The sequence below is a fragment of the Bombina bombina genome, chromosome 2 (genome assembly GCF_027579735.1).
Source record: "Bombina bombina isolate aBomBom1 chromosome 2, aBomBom1.pri, whole genome shotgun sequence".
NCBI classification, from domain to species: Eukaryota; Metazoa; Chordata; class Amphibia; order Anura; family Bombinatoridae; genus Bombina; species Bombina bombina.
The window spans coordinates 336507373-336533028 of NC_069500.1; the positions used below are offsets into that span (position 1 = coordinate 336507373).

Below are 25656 nucleotides of genomic sequence, written 5' to 3' on the forward strand. Positions count from 1 at the left end.
GGGCTACCGGCACTGGGGAGCTACAGTTCATTGAGGGAAGCATGAATGCCAACATGTATTGTGACATACTGAAGCAGAGCATGATCCCTACCTTCGGAGACTGGGCCGCAGGGCAGTATTCCAACATCATAACGACCCCAAACACATCTCCAAGACAACCACTGCCTTGCTAAAGAAGCTGAGGGTAAAGGTGATGGACTGGCCAAACATGTCTCCAGACCTAAACCCTATTGAGCATCTGTAAGGGCATCCTCAAACGGAAGGTGGGGGAGCACAAGGATGTCAGTGGCAACCTGTGAAGCTCTGGTGAACTCCATGCCCAAAAGGGTTAAGGCAGTGCTGGAAAATAATGGTGGCCACACAAAATATTGACACTTTTGGCCCAATTTGGACATTTCCACTTAGGGGTATACTCACTTTTTTGCCAACAGTTTAGACATTAATGGCTGTGTGTTGAGTTATTTTGAGGGGACAGCAAATTTACACTGTTATACAGGCTGTACACTCACTACTTTGCATTGTAACAAAGTGTCATTTCTTCAGTGTTGTCACATGAAAAGAGTAATTAAATATTTACAAAATGTGAGGGGTGTGCAAATGTGAGGGGTGTACTCACTTTTGTGGGATTTTATATATATATATATATATATATATACAGTATATATAAATACCTGTACCTATATATCTATTCCAATAGATATATAGATGTAGATATATATATATATATATATATATATATATATATATATATATATATATATATATATATATATTTTACATTAACATTATCACATGTATGTAGAAATATATTTTTAAAAATAAACAATATTTTTTTACGTGTGAAATATGAATGTAAAATATGCCTAACGTGTGTCAGGTTTCATGCTTTAGGTCTAACGCATTGTCGGGGTAGCGCACATGAAGAATTAGTTATCTGAAGGCATGTTATACAAAATTTTAAATTGATAATGAATTAAAATTACGATAGATATGAAAAATAACATATATATAATTTACAAATTCCAGTTCAGCCGTCCTGTTCGGCAACAGCCTGGGTGCAAGGATACAGATGAATAGGCAAACAGAAGATGCACTCACAGGTCTTTTTCACTCACAAAGGATTTTAATGTAACGTTTTCGGGGTTCAAAACCCCTTCATCAGCAGCTGATGAAGGGGTTTTGAACCCCGAAAATGTTACATTTAAATCCTTTGTGAGTGAAAAAGACCTGTGAGTGCATCTTCTGTTTGCCTATATATATATATATATATATATATATATATATATATATATATATATATATATACATACAGTATATTCTATGGACTATTTAGAATTTTTTAGTACATCTATAATCATTTTTAATAATTATTAATATTTTTAACATTTTATATTAAATATTTCTATAACATGCCGAAAGATAACTAATTCTTCATGTTCGCTAACCCGGCACCACGATAGACCTAAAGCGTAAAATCCGAAGCATGTTATACAAATTTTACATTCCTATGTTCTTCACATGAGGTAAATTATAATTGCGTTTTCATAGAAATATAGAGTACTATAATATTTATATGAAAATAAGTTTTGGGGGGTTACATCCACACTTTAAAAAAAAGAGTATAATTATTAGGTTAGACTTTAAACTTAATTTTCATCTGGAATTTAGGAACTACACATATTTTGATCTCTGAGTTAACACAATGAGCAAGCCCAGCTGAAATCTCAAAAGTATCTATAATTGGAAAAGGTGCTGTATATTGTGATGGATTAACTCTGGTAGTTGCTGCTGGGTATGTGCAATCCTATGACAATTGCATTGAAAAATTACAGATTACAACTGGAGCGCTAAATATTGCTTTCATGAAAGCAATATTTGCTTTACACTGTGTAATAGCAACACACACTAATGTGCCCTGGTATTACAAGTTGTTAGCAGTGTGAATGCGGGCTTGTGCTCGCATTGCTCAGAGGCTCCAATGTGAGCCTCGTTCTGATGCCTTTAGAGACGGCATCAGAACCTATGCGCAGCAAATTGGAGGTAGCGCAGCGATGGCAGCAAAAATAAATAAATATGTATATGCTTATATACATATATATTTATGTGTTAATATGTGTATATACACACATTAACACATAATTATATATGTATATAAGCATATACATATTTATTTACTGGGAACACAAGTGAGCCACTTGAAAATGTAACGCTCCACTTGTAATATACCCCTTGGTAAAATGGCAGTGTGTGATACCTGTGTGCTTGTACCTACAGTATGTTTGACCCCTGTAAATGTGTTAAATCCATATTTAAAGTTGTCCAACAGGCACACAGCCATGCTAGTGATGAGCAAGGCACAGTTTTAAATTGGTGGCTCCATGCATATGACATTCCAGATTTGCTTAATAGCTTTATCTTACTCTGGATGCATTATAATTTGATTAAAAACATTGTGAGAATGGGACATTTAATAAAAGACTCTAACACATTAAACAAATTTAAATTGCGTACTAAATTTTTATTTATCAACTGGCCATTATCAGTCAGAGACCTGTAAAGTAAATACTTTGAGTTCCACTGGTGAGAAACACACTGTGCAATTAATGTAATTTGTATTATGATTTTAAATATATACAATAAGCAAGATAGCTGAATCACTTAGGTATTTCATTCAACTCAATATTACTATAATTAATGTTAATTATAAGTGGTTTTTCTATTAATTATACTTAAAAAAATGCAAACAAAAATAAAATAATAACTATAGAATAGAGTGACTTGCACAATACAATAATGAGGTGTAGAATAGTTAAAAATTTGCACTTAAACTTCTTTACACACCAATGCCTGATTAATTGTTTGAATCAATTTAATTCCCCATAGAATCATTAAACATGGTATCAGTTTCATTGGACATACACAAGGCTTTCACCTTGTGTAATCATACCACATAAAACTTTGCTTTGGAACCAGGCCAGACAAATCATAAAATTAATAACATGGAACAAAATTGTGGTTTTAAATATCTTTCACCAGAGATATAAAAGACTCACAACTGCAACAGGAAAAAATGTTATTAAAAAAGGCTGTGTGAAAACAGATCTGCCTCAATATTGTCTAGATTCTCCTAAGTTCTAGTTACAATACTTGCCAACGTTAGTTCTTTAAAGGGACAGTCAAGTCCAAAAAAACTTTCATGTTTCAAATAGAGCATGTCAGTTTAAACAACTTTCCAATTTACTTTTATCACCAATTTTGCTTTGTTCTTTTGGTATTCTTAGTTTAAAACTAAACCTAGGAGGTTCATATGCTAATTTCTTAGACCTTGAAGGCTTTAATATAAATGCATTTTGATAGTTTTTCACCAGTAGAAGTCAAAAGAACTGAAATAAGGGGGCAGTCTGCTGAGGCTTAGATACAAGGTAATTACAGAGGTAAAACGTGTATAATTATAACTGTGTTGGTTATGCAAAACTGGGGAATTGGTAATTAAGGAATTATCTATCTTTTAAAACAACAACAATTCTGGTGGTGACTGTCCCTTTAAAGCCTAAGGGGCATATTTATCAAGCTCTGTATGAAGGCTCGCCGGAAACAGAAGTTATAAAGGATCAGTCTAAAGATCGCTGCTCCATAACTTGTCCGCCTGCTCTGAGGCCGCGGACAGAAATCAACCTAATTGAATACCATCGGGTTGATTGACACCCCCTGCTTTCGGTCGATTGGCCGCGAATCTGCAGTGGGCGGCATTGCTCCAGCAGTTCACAAGAACTGCTGGTGCAATGATAAATGCCGACAGCATATGCTGTCTGCATTTATCGATGTGCGGCGGACATGATACACTACTTTGTATAATGTCCGCTCGCACATTGATAAATATGCCCCTATGGATGGACCATCATTTCTAGGGGCTTTATGAAGAGTGAAGGTTTCAGAGATTTGATGGAATGTTGTACAAAAGCAATTTCTATTGTGCATATAAACGAGCATATGAACGAGCAGCATTTACATGTCAAGCAAATAAATATATATATTTTTTTTGCATTAAAAAAACCCAATAAGCAAAAGCAGTTTTATATTTGAAGGGACATAATGGTACAAAACAGAAAATGCATTTTATTATTGCAGTTTTGTTTGCATATAACTGTGATTAAGCCCTAGCAGCTATGTATTACTGGGACCTAAGTGATTGCTCCTTTGTGACCAGGTTTTTATAGGGGATGCGTCTCCATGCACACTAATTCCTCTCATTCACAAGAGTGCTGTTTAATGGGCCTGCACCTACATTATTGTACTTGGAACGGGCATGCGTAAGCATGAATTCAATAACGTAGGCGCGGGCACTTTAAAAAGCACTCTTGTAAATAGGTTTGGAATTAGTGTGCATGGAGATGCGTCCCCTATAAAAACCTAGTCACAAATGTGTTATCTCTTTTAAGGGTCTTCTAGGCACATACAATGTAGCAAGGCAGCAGGTTTACTATTTACAGTTTAAATAATATTAAAATTCTGTATAAAATATTATAAGTCCTTTTTATAGAAACCTGTAGTCACCATCTTGTTTTCAGAGCATGCCAAAATGGAAAAGGTACTTTAACAAACAATAGATTTAAATATCGTAAAAAAACAATACTTGTGCACGTTTAAAACTGACCATATAGCAACAGAAACATGTTTAACAGTCTGCCCATCCTGACAACATAAAAGATGCATTCAGAGGGTTTTAGCAGTGGTATGGATGGAAATGGATTACAATAGGTTCCTATGAAAGTTGCCAGTAGTGTTAGTGGCAATCACAACAGTGTAAATGTGACTCAATCAAATATTGACATTAAAATTAAAAATGACATTTGAAGATGTTTGGGTCCTGATGTTACTATTGAAGTATGCCCTTTTTGCCAAGACTCATATGGCATTTAAATAGCAATCAGTGTTGAGGATGGATTCTGATTACAATAGCTGATTACAAATGTCATAAATGAGTATTTCCCTTGGACAGTGATCAAAGTGGTTACTTGGAAAACCCTTTACTGTAACCTTAAGAGGTGTGAATGGGCTATTGTATTAGTCAGTTTCAGGACACTTTCCAGTTTCTTTTTCAAAAACTTGTACTTAACACACAAAAAGGCCTTTTTGAGAGCTTTTCTGTTAAAAACTTGTTTGTGGCGGTGGGCTTTTAACAATCAAAATGATAATGCATTGTGATCACTAGAGAAAGACATATTTGGTCAGAAAACCAAAAGCCATAAAATGTTTAGTTGTGAGCAGTGTTCCCTCTAAGGCTAGATTTTGTGAGCAGCCCAGCAGTGAAACAGTTAGGGCCATTTTAAAAGTGGAGTGCTAATTAACGATCCCGCTTGAGCGTTAATTGTGCTAGAAGTAAGCTTTTTTTAGCTTGCATTATGTTTTGAAAATAAACTGTTCGCTCTTGTGCTAAACTGACAAGCGCAAAAAGCCAAACTGTTTGCATATAACTGTGATTAAGCCCTAGCAGCTATGTATTACTGGGACCTAAGTGATTGCTCCTTTGTGACCAGGTTTTTATAGGGGATGCGTCTCCATGCACACTAATTCCTCTCATTCACAAGAGTGCTGTTTAATGGGCCTGCACCTACATTATTGTACTTGGAACGGGCATGCGTAAGCTAAACTGACAAGCGCAAAAAGCCAAACTTAGAATATTATGTGCGCATTCACGTATTCCCTCATAGAAGTCAATGGAGAATAAAAAGTTGGAAAAAAAACCTAACACCTTAATCTTGCGCAAACCCAATCACATTTCATGCGCTAACCCAACATGAAAATATGAATATTTCACATTACGATGTTCTGCCAATATAAGAATATGTTCTATTTATTCATAAAAAATATTTCTATATATACAGTGTGTGTATATATATATATATATATATATATATATATGATGTTTTTGGTACAATATATATTTATATCTTTTTATATAGATTATTATATGTAGGTATACATATATATATATATATATATATATATATATATATATATATATGAATATTTATTTAAAAATACATAGGACATATTCTGCTTTTTGCAGAACATTGGAATGTCAAATATTTACAGTAAATATAGAATATTACTTTATTAAAAATAAATATTGCATACATATGTGTTTTTATGTTTTCATCTACTTAACTGTAAAGGGCTCCAATGATCTCATGTATGTCTATATATGTGTATTTCTCTGTTTATATGTGAATATATGTCTGTAAATACATATATACATATAAATACTTAAATAGATATGTACACATACAGTATATAGACATATAAATATACATACATATACATCTTTTTACATCTTTTAAACACCCGTTATAAACCCCTTATCGCTCACACGCAAACATTTGCACTCCACTTGTAATCTGGCTCTTAATTAGTGAACCACAACCTGCAGTTAGCAAACACTACACAATTCAGACAGCAAGGTATGGTTACTTTTATAACAGTTTTACTACTGGGCCGCTCAAAATATTTAGTCTTAGAGGGAACACTGATTGTGAGTAACAAGACCATTTTGCAAAATACTTTTATTATTTAATTTAACGTAATTTAGCTCTGAAACTTTAACATTTTCTATTTCACAGAACAGGAAAATCCCCCTGATGACTTTTCAAGACTAAGGGGGCTAGTTATCAAGCTGTCTACTTTTCTGGCTTCGCCGGCCCAATACGTCCGCCTAAGCTCGCCTACCTTCGCCGCCGCGGACCTGAAAAAATACGCCTAAGTTATCAAATAAAGCTGTCAAAAAGCCGCGGGGCGATGAGCAGCGGACTGTGACAGTTATCACTCATCCGATCTCGCTGCCCTTCGGCTTTTTCCCAGCTTTATTGCTAGCCTGTCACTAAGCACCCACACTAAACTGCACTGTTCTACCCCCTATACCGGCGCCCCCGGAGCCCCCCGCAACTCAATAAAGTTACTACCCCCTAAACCGCCGCTCCTAGACACCGCCGCAACTCTTATAAATGTATTAACCCCTAAACCGCCGCTCCTAGACCCTGCCGCAACTCTTATAAATGTATTAACCCCTAAACCGCCGCTCCTAGACCCTGCCGCAACTCTTATAAATGTATTAACCCCTAAACCGCCGCTCCCGGACACCGCTGCCACCTACATTATACCTAGTAACCCCTATCCTGCCCCCCCTATACCGTCGCCCTCTATTATAAAATTATTAACCCCTATCCTGCTTATCCCGCACCTCTCCGCAACTAAATAAATAGTTTAACCCCTAAACCGCCGCTCCATGAACCCGCCGCAACCTATAATAAATTTATTAACCCCTATCCTGCCCCCCACTACGCCGCCGCCACTGTAATAAAATGATTAACCCCTAAACCTAAGTCTAGCCCTAACCATAACGCCCCCCTAACTTAAATATTAATTAAATAAATCTAAATAAATTAACTCTTATTAACTAAATGAATCCTATTTAAAACTAAATACTTACCTTTAAAATAAACCCTAATATAGCTACAATATAAATAATAATTATATTCTAGCTATCTTAGGATTTATTTTTATTTTACAGGTACCTTTCAATTTATTTTAACCATGTACAATAACTATTAAATAGTTATTAACTATTTAATAGCTTACCTAGCTAAAATAAAGAGAAATGTACCTGTGAAATAAATCCTAACCTAAGTTACAATTACACCTAACACTACACTATACTTTAATAAATTATTCCTATTTAAAAATAAATACTTACCTGTAAAATAAACCCTAAGATAGCTACAATGTAATTAATAATTATATTATAGCTATCTTAGGATTTATATTTATTTTACAGGTAACTTTGTATTTATTTTAGCTAGTTAGAATAGTTATTAAATAGTTATTAACTATTTAATAACTACCTAGCTAAAAGAAATACAAAATTACCTGTAAAATAAATCCTAACTTAAGTTACAATTAAACCTAATACTACACTATCATTAAATTAACGAAATAAACTACCTACAAAGAACTACAATGAAATACAATTACATAAACTAACTAAAGTACAAAAAATAAAAAAAGCTAAGTTACAAAAAATAAAAAATTAAGTTACAAACATGTTAAAAATATTACAACAATTTTAAGCTACTTACACCTAATCTAAGCCCCCTAATAAAATAACAAACCCCCCCAAAATAAAAAAAATCCCTACCCTATTCTAAATTACATAAATTTCAAAGCTCTTTTACCTTACCAGCCCTTAAAAGGGCCATTTGTGGGGGCATGCCCCAAAAAGTTCAGCTCTTTTGCCTGTAAAATAAAAATACAACCCCCCCCCAACATTAAAACCCACCACCCACATACCCCTAATCTAGCCCAAACCCCCCTTACAAAAACCTAACACTAATCCCCTGAAGATCATCCTACCATGAGTCGTCTTCACTCAGCCGAGCCACCGATGGAACTGAAGAGGACATCCGGAGCGGAAGAAGTTAATCCTCCAAGCGGCGCTGAAGAAATCTTCCATCCGATGAAGTCATCATCCAGGCGGCGCTGAAGAAGTCTTCGATCCGGCCGATGTCATCTTCAAAGAGGCGCTGAAGAGGTCTTCTATCCAGGCGAAGTCATCTTCCAAGCCGGGTCTTGAATCTTCCTTCCGCCGACGCGGAACCACCTTCTTCACCGACGGACTACGACGAATGACGGCTCCTTTAAGGGACGTCATCCAAGATGGCGTCCCCTCAATTCCGATTGGCTGATAGGATTCTATCAGCCAATCGGAATTAAGGTAGGAAAATCTGATTGGCTGATGGAATCAGCCAATCAGATTCAAGTTCAATCCGATTGGCTGATCCAATCAGCCAATCAGATTGAGCTCGCATTCTATTGGCTGATCGGAACAGCCAATAGAATGCGAGCTCAATCTGATTGGCTGATTCCATCAGCCAATCAGATTTTCCTACCTTAATTCCGATTGGCTGATAGAATCCTATCAGCCAATCGGAATTGAGGGGATGCCATCTTGGATGACGTCCCTTAAAGGAGCCGTCATTCGTCGTAGTCCGTCGGTGAAGAAGGTGGTTCCGCGTCGGCGGAAGGAAGATTCAAGACCCGGCTTGGAAGATGACTTCGCCCGGATAGAAGACCTCTTCAGCGCCTCTTTGAAGATGACATCGGCCGGATCGAAGACTTCTTCAGCGCCGCCTGGATGATGACTTCATCGGATGGAAGATTTCTTCAGCGCCGCTTGGAGGATTAACTTCTTCCGCTCCGGATGTCCTCTTCAGTTCCATCGGTGGCTCGGCTGAGTGAAGACGACTCAAGGTAGGATGATCTTCAGGGGATTAGTGTTAGGTTTTTGTAAGGGGGGTTTGGGTTAGATTAGGGGTATGTGGGTGGTGGGTTTTAATGTTGGGGGGGGGGGTTGTATTTTTATTTTACAGGCAAAAGAGCTGAACTTTTTGGGGCATGCCCCCACAAATTGCCCTTTTAAGGGCTGGTAAGGTAAAAGAGCTTTGAAATTTATGTAATTTAGAATAGGGTAGGGATTTTTTTTATTTTGGGGGGGTTTGTTATTTTATTAGGGGGCTTAGATTAGGTGTAAGTAGCTTAAAATTGTTGTAATATTTTTAACATGTTTGTAACTTAATTTTTTATTTTTTGTAACTTAGCTTTTTTTATTTTTTGTACTTTAGTTAGTTTATGTAATTGTATTTCATTGTAGTTATTTGTAGGTAGTTTATTTAGTTAATTTAATGATAGTGTAGTATTAGGTTTAATTGTAACTTAAGTTAGGATTTATTTTACAGGTAATTTTGTATTTCTTTTAGCTAGGTAGTTATTAAATAGTTAATAACTATTTAATAACTATTCTAACTAGCTAAAATAAATACAAAGTTACCTGTAAAATAAATATAAATCCTAAGATAGCTATAATATAATTATTAATTACATTGTAGCTATCTTAGGGTTTATTTTACAGGTAAGTATTTATTTTTAAATAGGAATAATTTATTAAAGTATAGTGTAGTGTTAGGTGTAATTGTAACTTAGGTTAGGATTTATTTCACAGGTACATTTCTCTTTATTTTAGCTAGGTAAGCTATTAAATAGTTAATAACTATTTAATAGCTATTGTACATGGTTAAAATTAATTGAAAGGTACCTGTAAAATAAAAATAAATCCTAAGATAGCTAGAATATAATTATTATTTATATTGTAGCTATATTAGGGTTTATTTTAAAGGTAAGTATTTAGTTTTAAATAGGATTCATTTAGTTAATAAGAGTTAATTTATTTAGATTTATTTAATTAATATTTAAGTTAGGGGGCGTTAGGGTTAGGGTTAGGTTTAGGGGTTAATAATTTTATTACAGTGGCGGCGGCATAGTGGGGGGCAGGATAGGGGTTAATAAATTTATTATAGGTGGCGACGGTGTAGGGGGGGCAGATTAGGGGTTAATAAATGTATTATAGGTGGCGACGGTGTAGGGGGGGCAGGATAGGGGTTAATACATTTAATATAGGTTGCGGCAGGTTCAGGGAGCGGCGGTTTAGGGGTTAATACATTTATTATAGTTGCGGTGGGCTCCGGGAGCGGCGGTTTAGGGGTTAATATGTATAGAGTAGCTTGCGGTGGGCTCCGGGAGCGGCGGTTTAGGGGGTAATAACTTTATTTAGTTGCGGCGGTGTAGGGGGGGTCAGATTAGTGGTGTTTAGACTCGGGGTACATGTTAGGGTGTTAGGTGTAGACAGCTCCCATAGAAATCAATGGGATGTCTGTCAGCAGCGAACTTGTACTTTCGCTATGGTCAGACTCCCATTGATTCCTATGGGATCCGCCGCCTCCAGGCTGGCGCTTTGAAAACCAGGTACGCTGGGCCGTAAAAGTGCCGAGCGTACCTGCTAGTTTTTTGATAGCTAGCAAAAGTAGTGAGAATGTGCCGCACTTGTGTGCGTAACATCTGGAGTGACGTAAGAATCGATCTGTGTCGGACTGAGTCCGGCGGATCGAAGCTTACGTCACAAAATTCTACTTTTGCCGGTCTCGAGCTTTGATAACTAAGGCGTATCAGCCTCGCCACAAATACGCTGCGGAATACGCAGCGTATTTGAGGTTGACGGCTTGATAACTACCCCCCTAACTCTTATAAATCGGTATCTAATTGGCTTTAACTGATAACAACAGCAAAACAGAGTAATTTATACTTTATGACTCTTAGCCTTGTTGTCTGCAGACTAAAGACCAGATTGGCTCCTCCAAATAAGGCAAATGGTTGGTGGAGTTAGGCTAATGAAAAATAATTACAGTAAAAAAAGGATGTTAATTTGTTTAAAACTTGGCTGATATGTTAATCTATAACAACACAACAGAAATGTGCTCTTCCTTTAACCTGAGTTGGGGATGTTAAATATATAAATATCTGTCAGTTTTTAATAAACCTTGTTTGCAAGACAAAAAAAAAAAGGTTTCATATAGTTAAAAAATAAAATCTAAAATTTCCTATTTCATTTTGTCTCCCTCCTCCTTTTTCTTCTCTACTGCAGTGATCATGAAAAGAGATTAATAGACCACACCTGAATGCCAATTGCAATGAAAGCAGTCTTTCTTCAGAGCACAGTTTCATAGCTATTGACAGAGCCATAACTCTGTAATATTAGGTCCTATATATCTCAACCTTGCAGGGCCATAAAGCACATTTTCTAATTTTGCTGCAGCCACTGGAGTTGTGTTGCTGTACTGCAGAAGGAAGAGGGAAGCAGAATCTGTTACACTTAAAATCATCTCTTATATATCTGTTTAATGCATGTTCTTGATCATTTTCAATCAACTTCATTGTATAGTATACATTAACATATTGTCAGCCTGGTGGCATTATGAAGTGGCTGGTTGTAATAGATAACAGTGTTATAACATTTTCTAATATTTGTAAATGCCATCCAAAGCACATATTAATTACATAATTTAACATAAATTAGTTCAATGATAATTTGTGCAAAAAAAATTGAAAACATTTAATAATAGCACATTTTTGCTTAAAAATGGTTTAAATTTGAGCCGGCTGGTCAGTAAAATCAGCTGGGTGATGCACTGCCTATTAAGGGCCAGATAACAAGGGGAGCGGTATTTAATGCTCCCGCTTGTGCACTAACTCTACTAGAAGTAATCTTTTTGCCCATGTCGGGCAGCACTCATATTACAAGTTGAAAGTAAAATTTAGAATATTGGGATTGCGTTAACGTATTCCCCCACAGAAGTCAATAAAGCTAAAAAAAACCCTAAAAACCTACATGCGCGCAAACCTGATTGCATATTCTCAAATGTGCAACGTTCTTCACATAAAATATGTTCTATTTATTCATAAATACATATTTCTACATATATCTGATGGTATTTTGGTACAATGTATATCTATACCTATATCTATAGATGATTATATATAGGTATAGATATATACAGATATATCTAAGGATATCTATTTAAAAATATATAGAGCATATTCCCTGTGTGCTGAAAATTGGAATGTGAAATATTTACAGTAAATACACAGAATAAAACTTTATTAAATATGGATATTCCTTAAAAATACTTTTTTTCATGTTTTCATCTACTTAACTGCAAAGGACTCCAATGCACTATATATCTATATAAGTATACACATGTATTTATTTGTTTATATGTGTATATATGTATGTAAATACATATATACACATATAAAAACAAATACATGTGCACACATATAAACATATATATATATATATATATAATATATATATATATATATATATATATATATATATATATATATATATATATATATATATATATATAGATAGTTAGATAGATAGATAGATAGATAGATAGATAGATAGAGTCATGTGACAAAGAAAGTACACCCTCTTTAAATTCCATGGTTTTACGTATCAGGACATAATAACAATTATATGGTCCTTAGCAGGTCTTAAAATTAGGTAAATACAACCTCAGATGGACAACAACCAAGGACAAATTACACCGTGTCATGATTTATTTAATAAAATATCGGGTTGAAGTTTGGTCTGTGACTGGGCCATTGCAACACCTTGATTATTTTCTTTTTCAGCCATTCTTTTGTAGATTTGCTGGTGTGCTTGGTATCATTGTCCTGTTGCATGACCAAATTTCGGCCAAACTTTAGCTGTCGGACAGATGGCCTCACATTTGACTCTAGAATACTTTGGTATACAGAGAAGTTCATGGTCGACTCAATAACTTCAAGGTGCCCAGGTTCTGTGGCTGCAAAACAAGCCCAAATTATCACCCCTCCACCACCGTGCTTGACAGTTGGTATGAGGTGTTTATGCTGATATGCTGTGTTTGGTTTTTGCCAAACCTGCTGTGCATTATGGCCAAACATCTCCACTTTGATCACGTCTGTCCAAAGGACATTGTTCCAGAAGTCTTGTGGTTTGTTCAGATGCAATTTTACAAACCTAAGCCATGTTGCCATGTTCATTTTAGAGAGAAGAGGCTTTCTCCTGGCAACCCTTCTTTACAAACCATACTTGTTCAGTCTTTTTCTAATTGTACTTTCATGAACTTTAACATTTAACATACTGAGGCCTGTAGAGTCTGAGATGTAACTCGTGTGTTTTTTGCAATTTCTCTGAGCATTGCACGGTCTGACCTTGGGGTGAGTTTGCTGAGGCGTCCACTCCTGGGAAGATTGGCAACTGTCTTGAATGTTTTCCACTTGTAAATAATCTTTCTCACTGAATGATGGATTGTTTGGAAATGGACTTATTAACCTTCCCAGATTGATGGGCAGCAACAATTGCTTCTCTAAAATCTTTGCTGATGCCTTTCCTCCTTGGCATTAACACACACCTGAATGCTCCAGACCAGCAAACTGCTAAAACTTTGGCTTTTATAGAGGTGGTCACACTTGCTGATAATCAGTTAATCAAGGGCATTTGATTAGCAGCACCTGGCTGCTACTTAGCTTCTTAATTCCTATGGAAGCAGTAAGTAAGTACTTTTTTCACACATGGCTTCTCCATTTTGGCTTTATTTTTTGTTAAATAAATCATGACATGATGTACAATGTCATGTGTTGTTCATCTGAGGTTGTATTTACCTAATTTAAAGACCTGCTAAGGACCAGATGATTGTTATTATGTCCTGATATAATAACATCTGACAATCCCAAACAGATGCGATAAACCCTTTTTGCTTGCGCGTAACTGTTAGCGCGCCATTTGTAATCTGGCCCTAAATAGGTCCTGGAGAGAACACTGGATTAATAATATAATTGGATTTGGGGGAAACAAGGAAATCATTAGATGTTTTAGGTTTAGAAATAGATAGAGTTAATCTGACATGTCTCCCCATGGTTGCTGAAGAACTGGGAGAAATAAATCAGAGAATTAAGGGAATGCGAGAGGCCAAATAGAAATGGGGGTATAAATTAATATTGTTTATAGAAGAAGAGATAACTGGGTATATAGCAGGTTGGTTTCTACTGGGCTCTGTACTTTAGTAGGCAGGAAGGTAAATAAAAAAAAGATAAATGTGAGAAGTGAAGGATAGTAGTAGTGTATGTCACATAAAAATAGAAAGAGAGAGATATGTAGAACAAGGGGAAAACACATGAGAAAAACAAAAATATATTTTCATAAAAATCCAGGAACCAATTGACACCTGTACATATATTAAATAATTTCCTATTTTAAGTAATTGGAATGTTAGACTAGTTTAAATGTTAGCATTTAAATGCCACCTATAAAATATTGCCTAGTAAATATAAAGCCATCTGCACTATTATATATATATAACAAGATGACATCTGAATGTAAATGTACAGCAACCGTGTATGCACAATTAAAGGGACAGTCTAGGCCAAAATAAACTTTCATGATTCAGATAGAGAATGTAATTTTAAACAATTTTCCAATTTACTTTTATCACCAATTTTGCTTTGTTCTCTTGGTATTCTTAGTTGAAAGCTTAACCTAGGAGGTTCATATGCTAATTTCTTAGACCTTGAAGCCCACCTCTTTCAGATTGCATTTTACTAGTTTTTCACCACTAGATGGTGTTAGTTCACATATTTCATATAGATAACACTGTGCTCGTGCACGTGAAGTAATCTGTGAGCAGGCACTGATTGGCTAGACTGCAAGTCTATCAAAAGAACTGAAAAAAGGGGCAGTTTGCTGAGGCTTAGATACAAGATAATCACAGAGGTTAAAAGTATATTATTATAACTGTGTTGGTTATGCAAAACTGGGAAATGGGTAATAAAGGGATTATCTATCTTTTAAAACAATAAAAATTCTGGTGTAGACTGTCCCTTTAAAGCTGTGACATAGTCATTTCCAGAGAGCCACTTGGCTCTATTTAGTGACATAGGAAGCCTATATAGAGGAAGGAAATCCCAAGATCATTTATAGTTTCAAATACTGAAAATACTCCAATAAAAGTTACAATAATTAACAATGTACATATCTGAGAAGATTCAGAAAGCGCTGACACTTTTATTAACAGCACTACAGCTAAGGGCTGATGCTCCACTTTGGTAGTTACAACCCCCCCCCCCCTTTAAACAAAACCATACCTACTTATTCACTCTACTTGAAATAATAATAAACACACAGACAACAGAGACCTGGGTATAGGACCATGTGAAAATGGTCGCGTTTATTTAACCTTTAAATAAATAAACTTGACTTCAACGGAAGTCGTAACTGAACTTTTAACCTGTGGCAGCATTCGAGGCCTAGTAATAATATAACAGCTCCATATTGCTAGAGGTCGCGGCCAGATGTTATGGAATTGGAAAATTGCCAAGGGGGGCACACAAAAAACACGGCTCCACCCCATTCCTTCTAGGAGGCGCAGACGTCCTAAGGGATCTTCAGCCAGCAGACCCGCGGGGTGGGGCCCCCAGGTCACGACCTGAGGACATCTCCCCCGTCCATTAGCCCGACTGTCACTCCTACAGACTCGGCCCTCAGGTGTTTAAGGCCACGACCTCCCGCTGCTAGGAGATAACATTTGCCTTTGCTTCAACCTATAAGGCACTGGAAGGAACAAAGCCTTGCAGCAATAACCTCCAGGAAGCAGCTAAAATTACCGCTAAGGTCTTACATTGATTAGGCCAACTAACCCTATCCCCGCCTTAAGCCTGCTAAAAAAACAGCTACCAAAAGAGGAAGCCATTTGCCTGAATGACGCCACTACTTATTATCGATGTAAGCAATGAACACAGGGGTTGGGAGGGAGGGAAACTTTCTCCTTGAAAAATCCCAGGACGAAGAGGCAGGAATCTTCCAGAACCTTCCTTATAACCTGGTAAGACTGGGAACTCCCCTAACTTTGCAACATTGTTGCCACTACACTACACTGGGATTTTCACTACCCTGTCATGCCCAGGCCCTTAACTCCATTACAGGAGACTCTGCTACCTTACATTCCTCTTATTTACCTTTAACACAGCAGCAAAGGAGTAAAATGTGGGATTCTTTTCTTGTGGCATATTTTATATTGCCTGTTACATGTAGACAAACTCCTAAATCTGTTGTCAGATTTACTCACATCAGATGATTGGCCCTGAAATCCCCTGGTTACTAATCCTCTTTCCCCACACCGTGCACAGGGCCTTACTGTTTTGGGGATGGATGGAGGCAATATCCCAGAAGCTCATAAGGTTGCTCAGGGTCCTTGTTGTAAAGATGAGATTCTGTTCAAAATTCCTTGAGCATTGCGTCACTTTCCATAGTTAAAAGTTGTTCCTACTATTAACATCTATAATTGCATCAGGTGTATAATACATGATTTACTTGCACATCAAATGCAAACTACAGGCAATGGGGAAAAACAATCAGTCAAACTGCAAAACATAGGAAATGCTTAGAAATGTTTTATGCACGTTTGCAGATGTGACACGGGGCAGGTACAAATCTTTTTTATTTCCCCTATTTTTGAGTTGGGAAGGTGTTAACTTCCTGCCAGATGGAATTATTTCTACTGTCAAAGATACCAACATCACAAACAATCTGTAAAAACATTACAAAACAAATGCATAAAAACACATTCTATAAACAGTCCACTAACATCTGCACAAAAGAACACTTTAAAAAAGTTTAAAAAAACAAACAGGCAATTCGTCTTTTTGAATCCCACATGCTGAGTCACAGTTTAGGTGAAAAATCCCCACCATGCCTTGAAAACACCCCAGAATGCCCATATTCAGTCCCTCATTGCAAGATTGCCAAGACAAACTCTGTTTTATGCAGCAGGACTATTTAACATAACAGGACTGGCATGTGAGTACTTAACAATTACACCCATTAACAGAACCCCTTTAGCAAACATATGTCCAAAGTATTGCATCTGTAATTGTTGTTTTACCTTTATGAAAGTGTATTACACTTAGTGTTGCTGCCTCTGCCATGTTAACCTTGACAGTTATGAATTACACATGCTGCAGAGTGTGCAGGGAGGTACATAATTAGTCCAGCAGCACCATTCATGTTCCTCCCTGAACTCCCTTCAGCATGTGTGATTCATAACAGTCCAGGTTAACATGGCGGAAGAAGAAACCCTTATTAACATAACAAGATATGTTAATGGAAAGAATGGCTAGAAAGGATAGGTAAAGTGAGCCTCAATACATTTCAAACATAGGATCACTTTAATGGTGATGCCCCAAGTCGGAAACCAAATGAGGTTCTATGAGTCTAGCCCAATGTCTGTTTATCAAAATGAGACAGGAAATTTCCAAGCTATCTATTGTTTAGCTTTTAAAGATTTGATTAGCTTTACTAAACAGGTCTATTACATTCATTTAAAAAACACTACTTGGTAATATAAATATTTAAATTCAAATGTCTTCAAAATATCTTTTTTTATTTATGGAATGTTTTGGAGTAACAATTCAATTCTATCCACTATGAACAATATCAGCTATTACAATTTAATTATTAGGTTTCTTAAAATGTATGCAACTATTAATCTGCAAAATATTTAGTTGGAATTTAGTACTTTTTAACCATTTGTAAAAAAAGAATGTTTAGATCATAGCAACTCTCAAGCTAGGTATTTTCACAGTGCAGGCACAACAAGTTCACTAATTACACAAAAAGACAGCAGCTGTGAAGTTAACATCAATATTTGACACCTCTGACAAACATAACTCATTTTTCAACTTTAAATAAGGAATAGGAGTAATTAAAATACCCACAATAAGTACTTTAACTCTTTAACAGTACAAAACATGATAGAATTATGACTATATTCTGTGGGGAAGCAAATCATTTTAATTTTTTTGTTTTTGCTTTATTTTTTTTAATGGAATGTGATAAAAGCCAGAGAGCTTATGGCACAAAAATCCGATGACAATAGCTTTGTTGCCCTTGTGCCATCTAGACAGAAAGTCTGGTGAAAGTATAAAAACCCTGGGGGAACTCAAAAGAAGTCTGCCTCATTGAGCTAAATGGAAATTATATTTGGATCACTGCCAAAGACTAACTAGAACAAGCCTATGTGTCTCCCATAGGTGCAGCATATGCTTTTGGCATCTATTTATAAGACGTCTGTCTAGGAAATGTTTAGAAAAACTAGGCTGTATCAAAGTGTCTGATAAGCACACACTGAGAAGATAAAGTTTGCATGCAATTTTATGAAAAACAGATTTCATATTCATACAGTTATGCACTTTATTAATATAATCTCGTCCCAGCAGCTGGGGTTCAATTGATGCTTTACTATGTTCCTGCCTGATTAACATCCAGATTACGAGTTTTGCGTTATGAGCGGCTCGGCAATAACTTGCAAGTTATTTCCGCCGCTCACCTCCCTATAGCGCTGCTATTACAGGTTTGAAAAAACCTGACGTTAGCAGGCAATATGGCAGCTTTGAGCTCCATACTGAACACACATACCATTACTGCTTTGAGCTGGTTTTATGTGCTCGTGCACGATTTCCCCATAGACATCAATGGGGAGAGCCAGCTGAAAAAAAGCCTAACACCTGCAATAAAGGAGCGTAAAGCTCCGTAACGCAATCCCATTGATTCCTATGGGGAAAGAAAAGTTATGTTTACACCTAACACTCTAACATAAACCAAGAGTCTAAACACCCCTAATCTGCTGCCCCTGACATCGCCGACACCTACATTACACGTATTAACCCCTAATCTGCTGCCCCCGACATCGCCGCCACCTACATTACACTTATTAACCCCTAATCTGCCACCCCCGACATTGCTGCCACCTACATTACACTTATTAACCCCTAATCTGCTGCCCCCAATGTCGCCACCGCCACTATACTTAAGTTATTAAGCCCTAAACCTCTGGCCTCCCACATCACTAACACTAAATAGATATATTAACCCCTAAACCTAACCCTAAGTTTAACCCTAACCCTAATTTTAATATAATTAAAATAAATCTAAATAAAAATTCCTATCATTACCTAACTAATTCCTATTTAAAACTAAATACTTACCTGTAAAATAAACCCTAAGCTAGCTACAATATAACTAATAGTTACATTGTAGCTATCTTAGGTTTTATTTTTATTTCACAGCTAAGTTTGTATTTATTTTAACTAGGTAGACTAGTTAGTAAATAGTTATTAACTATTTAAAATAAATACAAATTTACCTGTGAAATAAAACCTAACCTGTCTTACACTAACACCTAACATTACACTACAATTAAATCAATTACATTAATTAAATACAATTAACTAAATTACAAAAAATAAAAACACTAAATTACACAAAATAAAAAATAAATTGTCAAATATTTAAACTAATTACACCTAATCTAATAGCCCTATAAAAATAAAAAAGCCCCCCCCCCCCAAAATAAAAAAACCCTAGCCAAAAAATAAAAAAACAGCCAATCAAAATTCAAGGGAGATCATCTTGGATGACATCATTTAAAGGAACCTTCATTCTTTAAGAGGAGTCGAAAGAAGAGGATGCTCCGCGCCGGATGTCTTGAAGATGTAGCCGCTCCGTGTCGGAAGGATGAAGATAGAAGATGTCGTCTGGATGTACACTTCTCCCAGCTTCATTGAGGACTTCTGCCCGCTTGGATGAAGACTTCTCCCGGCTGGATGATGATGGATGTCCGGTCTTCAAAAACTGTAAGTGGATCTTCGGGGGTTAGTGTTTAGTAGTTTATTGGGTGGGTTTTATTTTTAGATTAGGGGTTTGGGCAAGGGAAAAGAGCTAAATGCCCTTTTAAGGGCAAGGTCCATGTGTCAGTGTCCCTTTAAGATTATTTTTGTTAGCATCAAAAATGTTTTGTTTATTTGTGTTATTAAGGGAAACTATATTTCTTGATTAAACTAATAGATAAAACATCTAGAGGCTTTATGAACATTTATGGATGAGAAGATTACCACCTTTCTGTGTACTCCAGAAACCTCCAATATGTACTTTCATTAGTAAAGCTTGAGACTGTATAAATTGTGAACCTTAATTTTTTTGTATTTTTTGGTGATATATAAAATTTCAAAATGTAATGTTCTTCCACTAAAAACTTTAATAAAAATAAATTGAAAAAAAGTGTGCATGCAATTAGATGATGTTATTAAGAGTGTAACTGTACTTTTTAAAGTATTTTTGATGTGTTTTGTGAACTTTTATGTTTTGCAAAACAGTTAACCAGAGCTCTGAAGTCACGGTAATCATTCTAGCATAAATCGTGATTGCGCTTACGCAATTGTGTTTACTTTCAACTCATAATATGAGCGGTAAGTCTGATGAGCGCAAACCCTCACAATATACCCCTTATCGCTTGGGCACAAACTTTTGCGTTCCACTCGTAAACTAGCCCATTATCACTGGGAAACCAGATTCGCTTATTTGGTTTTCATTAGTACCTTTATGTAGGTGATACACAAATCTAAACATGCACACCTAACATTACCACTGAGGTTCTATCTCATGCCATTAACTGTCTTACATTTTGGATGTTACATAACTACCTAGAATTCAAGATATAATTATCTTTCCCCAATCAGTGTCTACGTTTCAAAGTTGAGCCCATCCATTCTTGTGAGTTATTTGTGATTGACCAGCCCAGTCTTTTGGGTTATTAATGTTATTAACCGATCCACTCTTTTAAACTAATTAATGTGACTAACCAATCAGAAATGTGGATGGGCTCAATTCTGACAGTGAGCTTGTTCATCAGCAATACTGATTGGTTAAATAGATTATCTAGCTAGGCATTCCTAATAAATTTTTGGTGAAGAAAAAGGGGGAGCCTTTTGCTGGATGGGCAGATGAAGTTGAAGACAGAATATTCTTCTGCTAGACTTTACAGTTAATGGTCTACAGGTTTAAATGGCATTTATATTTATTTATGGCATATATCCATATTTGGGGAATGGTCTAAGTGTTAGAGGGTTACAAACGGGGATTTCATTTTGAAAAAATTATTTTATGGTGTATAATGAGGTGATAGCTGTCATGTATAGGGAATTTAGAACAAAGGAGTAATAACTTATATTATGAGACAGGTTTTGTGGGAACTGTGGTTGTGAAAGGAATTATGTTACAAATATTGTAGTGGGAAGGGGACATGTTGAAAAAGGGTCAGCTATTTAGTTGCATTCTGAAATTATCTTGGTTAGGAATAGTAGCAATTAGGCCAGAACTCATTGACTTAAAGTGAAAGTAAACCCTAGCGTTGTACAAATGCTAGGATTTACTATTGAAACAAATAAAGGGCACTTTCATTCATGAAGTATAAGATACTTCATGTAGAAAGCTCCTTTATTAGATTCAATCACTTGCCGCTCTTAGCTCCTACAGCAGAGCACGGTTAAAAAAAATTTTTGGCTAAGAGGTGACGTTTTCACCTCTTAGCCAATAGCAGTGCGGTAAATCCGGCTCCCATGGGCGCCAAGCCAGATTTACCGCACTGCTATTGGCTAAGAGGTGAAAACGTCACCTCTTAGCTAAAATTTTTTTTAGCCGTGGGCTGCTGTAGCAGCTAAAAACGCAGATCGATTGAATCAAATAAAGGAGCTTTCTACATGAAGTATCTCATACTTCATGAATGAAAGTGCCCTTTATTTGTTTCAATAGTAAATCCTAGCATTTGTACAACGCTAGGGTTTACTTTCACTTTAATGCAGAGTATCATTAATTTCAGCACTGAATTTGAGGCCCACTACAAATAGGTTACATTAGAATTGTAGTCTACTGAAAATCATTGGGACAGACATAAGATGCTGTTAGCATTTTGCAATAGTAACTTCTATAAATAGTAAAAACTGTCACTACTTTTTGGAACCTGCAACAGTGCATGAGGATTTGTGAGTGGCATGAGGGTGGTGGGTGCTGATCCACCATTGATAGTGATAGTAAAAGTGCTATGCTGTGGTTCTTCCACCATTGCTACCAGCTATGTTGCTATCAATAGCAGTAAGCTATAAAATAATTTAAACTTTGATAGCAAAATTTGCATTGTTAAACAAACACCCAGCAGATATATTGTGTCCAATCAGAAGTCAGATAAGTCTGATCTAAGCAATCACTTTTGTGCATCATGCAGCAGTCAAGTAAAAAGCAACATACGTAAACATACAATAAAATGCCCTTTAACACTGGAGCAGAAAGCCAGTGAAATGCAAAATCTACTCAATCTACACACACATATAAACATAAACCCCTTTGACCCCCTTCCCTGTCCTACCCCTTGCCATATAGCCAATCCCTTTAATGCCGCCACAAAGCATATTTTACATTAATTTATCAAATTTCTTTCCTAAGTATTAAATCTAAATATAACGTTAATTCTCTATTCTCATAGCCTTTTCATGTGTTTTGTTATACAAACTAGCAAGTAATAATGGTTTAATTTAGGTTTTAAAAAGCTCTAAATGTTAAAGCTGTATTTTAGATTGTGCTTCAGCAGAACAGTCAACTCATTGTATGTAATATGAGATATGATTTTACTAACTGAGAGCGTCTTATATTTAATAAATAACTAAATAAAAATAAATGGCCCATTTAAAGGGAAGTGACATATATAAACTGCTATATTCCTAGTTGAAAGATACAATTTAGGTAAAAATAGACAGCCCCATTTATACAAGTATCACAATTTAAAAATTGTAATATGAAAGCAATGAGCTTTCTAATAGTGCTCTCTGTGCTATCTATTAAAAGTATAGAGGATGTTAAAAAATATTTGACTGAAACTTTGCCTAGCATACTGTGTTGATATAGTACCTACCATCTTTGACATTGGGAGCTGTAACTGAGAAGGAGAAGTCTTTTTATATGCACACTTTCTGAGGCACCATCTCCTACTGAGTAAGGTCAGAGTGTATAAGTATACTAGTCTAGGATTGGCTGATGGATGTCACATGATACAGTGGGCTGGCAAATTTGGGAAAAAAATCTACTTCTTCTGTGAAATTAAAATGAAATGCAATTGTGTTATTGCATTGTCTCTTATATAATGCACTTGTTAATTATGCAAGTGTACTGTATTTAATGGTCCTTTAAATAAATAAAAAAAATATAATAAAAAAAAAATATACACAAGGTACGGACATTCTGTCTGCCAGTAACAAAGATGACAGTAACCAGTGGGAGGGAGGAGGATTAGAGAGCTCATTGGGAGGGATCAGGGAGGTGGGAGGGTGAAGAGGGAACCCTACACTACAGAAAATAAAAATATAAATAAATAAATAAATGAAAAAGGCTCTACACTGGGTACTGGTAGACTGCCTGCCAGGACATAAGAATGTGGTAACCAGTGGGAAGGGAAGATTTCTGTTTGAGAGGGAACAGACAGAGATCAGGCAGTGGAAGGTGTCAGTTGGGAGGGTGATCCCTGCACTACAATACATTTTACTCTTAACAGCTGATTAACCCATTGACAGCCGGGTATTTCAGAAGTGTGGTGCACAGCTGCAATTAGAGACCCTCTAATTACCAAAAGCAATGGAAAGCCATGCATGTCTACTATTTCTGAACATGGATCCCAGACAAATGTTTACAACCATTTGTGTTATGACTGCACAAGTGATAAAAACATAATTTCAGTGAAAGACTAAGGTTTGGGAAAAAATTTACAATTTTTGTATACAATCACATTTGATGGCCACATTGGTGGCATGACAAATACCAAAATGGGCCTAGATCATTAACTAGGGTTGTATACTTTAAAAATATATATTTACTTTGGGGATACATTTGGGCAGTCAAAACTGTCATTAACTGAAATCTCTTTAATTGCGATTTTTTTTATAGTTGTCATAGGTAAAAAAAACAACAAAGGCTTAATTTCTGTCTAAACTGAGTGATAGCAAAAACGCTTATGTTTATTCCTTCAAAAGGCTTCCACAGTTATTGTTCAAATGAATCAGGCTGCATGATGATGAATCATGGACTCTCTGACATTAAATGTTATAATGAGTCATAACGTAGGCAACGTATGCAAAACAAATATTTTATTATCCTTCTGATGCAATTAAACAATAGGATCATTACATTTAAGCTACATATGTCTACCACACTCTACCACATAAAAAATCTGCATTATTCTATAGTATTTTTTCAAGGCTATTTATGACAGATAGAAACAGCAACTTAAGTTTAATTGATACTTCCTTTGATAAATTATACCCACTCACCATGTTACACTATTTTATAACTGTTTCTCTGATAAATATAATTTGGTTATAGGACGCTAAAAACACGCAGAATTTTTTTTTTCTGCTTCCCTTTATATTCCTTCCAATTACCAAAGATTGATTGTGGATTTCATGAAAATTACCCATTCTCCAAGGGGAGCAAATAACTCTGCACAGAAAGCGCTATCAGCTGTTAAAAACTCGTATTGGTCCAAGACAGTAGTATGATGTTCCTGGATGGCTTCCCAAAATGAATGACTAGGTTTTAGGAACTAGCAAATATCTTTTTTTATATATATTAGATTTGAATTGAATTTAATTACTAAATAGTTAACATAATAATCTATACATAATATAAATATTGGGACATTAAAAACAAAATAAATACTTGATAAAATTATGTATTCAGAGCAAATAGTAGCCTGAGAATAATATATACATGTATTTTTTTTTTTTAAATGACATTAGTTTTTTAAATATTGAAAAAAATAAGTGTAACATTCTAATGTCCATAAAGCAGTGGGCACTGCCATATTGTAACTTAGGTTTCTTTTTCTGCAAAGGCCAATTAGGAATGGGTATACATGACTTACTAGAGTATGCTGCCAATGACTGTGTGGAATACTACTGTGTTTGCACTTCCACTTTTAGCAGGAATTTGGAAAGCCCACAATATTTAGAATTAAATTACAGGAAAAGGGAAAAAAATAAACAATGAAAGTATATTGCATTGTTGTTTTACTACATACAATTTACATTTTATATTAATATCTGAAAGTGTTTTAATGTCCCTTTGAAGGGATAGTAAAGTCCAAATTAAACTTTCATGATTCAGATAGGGAATGTGATTTTAAACAATGTTCTAATTTACTTTTATCATCAAATTTGATTTGTTCTCTTGTTATTCTTAGTTGAAAGCTAAACCTAGGTAGGCTTGTATGCTAATTTCTAAGCCCTTATCTGAATGCATTTGACAATTGTTTACAGCTAGAGGGTGTTAGTGCATGTGTTTCATATAGA

General features: G+C 35.8%; 1 protein-coding gene across 1 annotated transcript in view; it reads right to left on the reverse strand.

Moving 5' to 3' along the window:
• WSCD2 (WSC domain containing 2) overlaps window positions 1–25656 on the reverse strand; it is a 344950-nt gene that overhangs the window by 14462 nt on the left and 304832 nt on the right. The gene's annotated exons all lie outside the window — the stretch shown is intronic.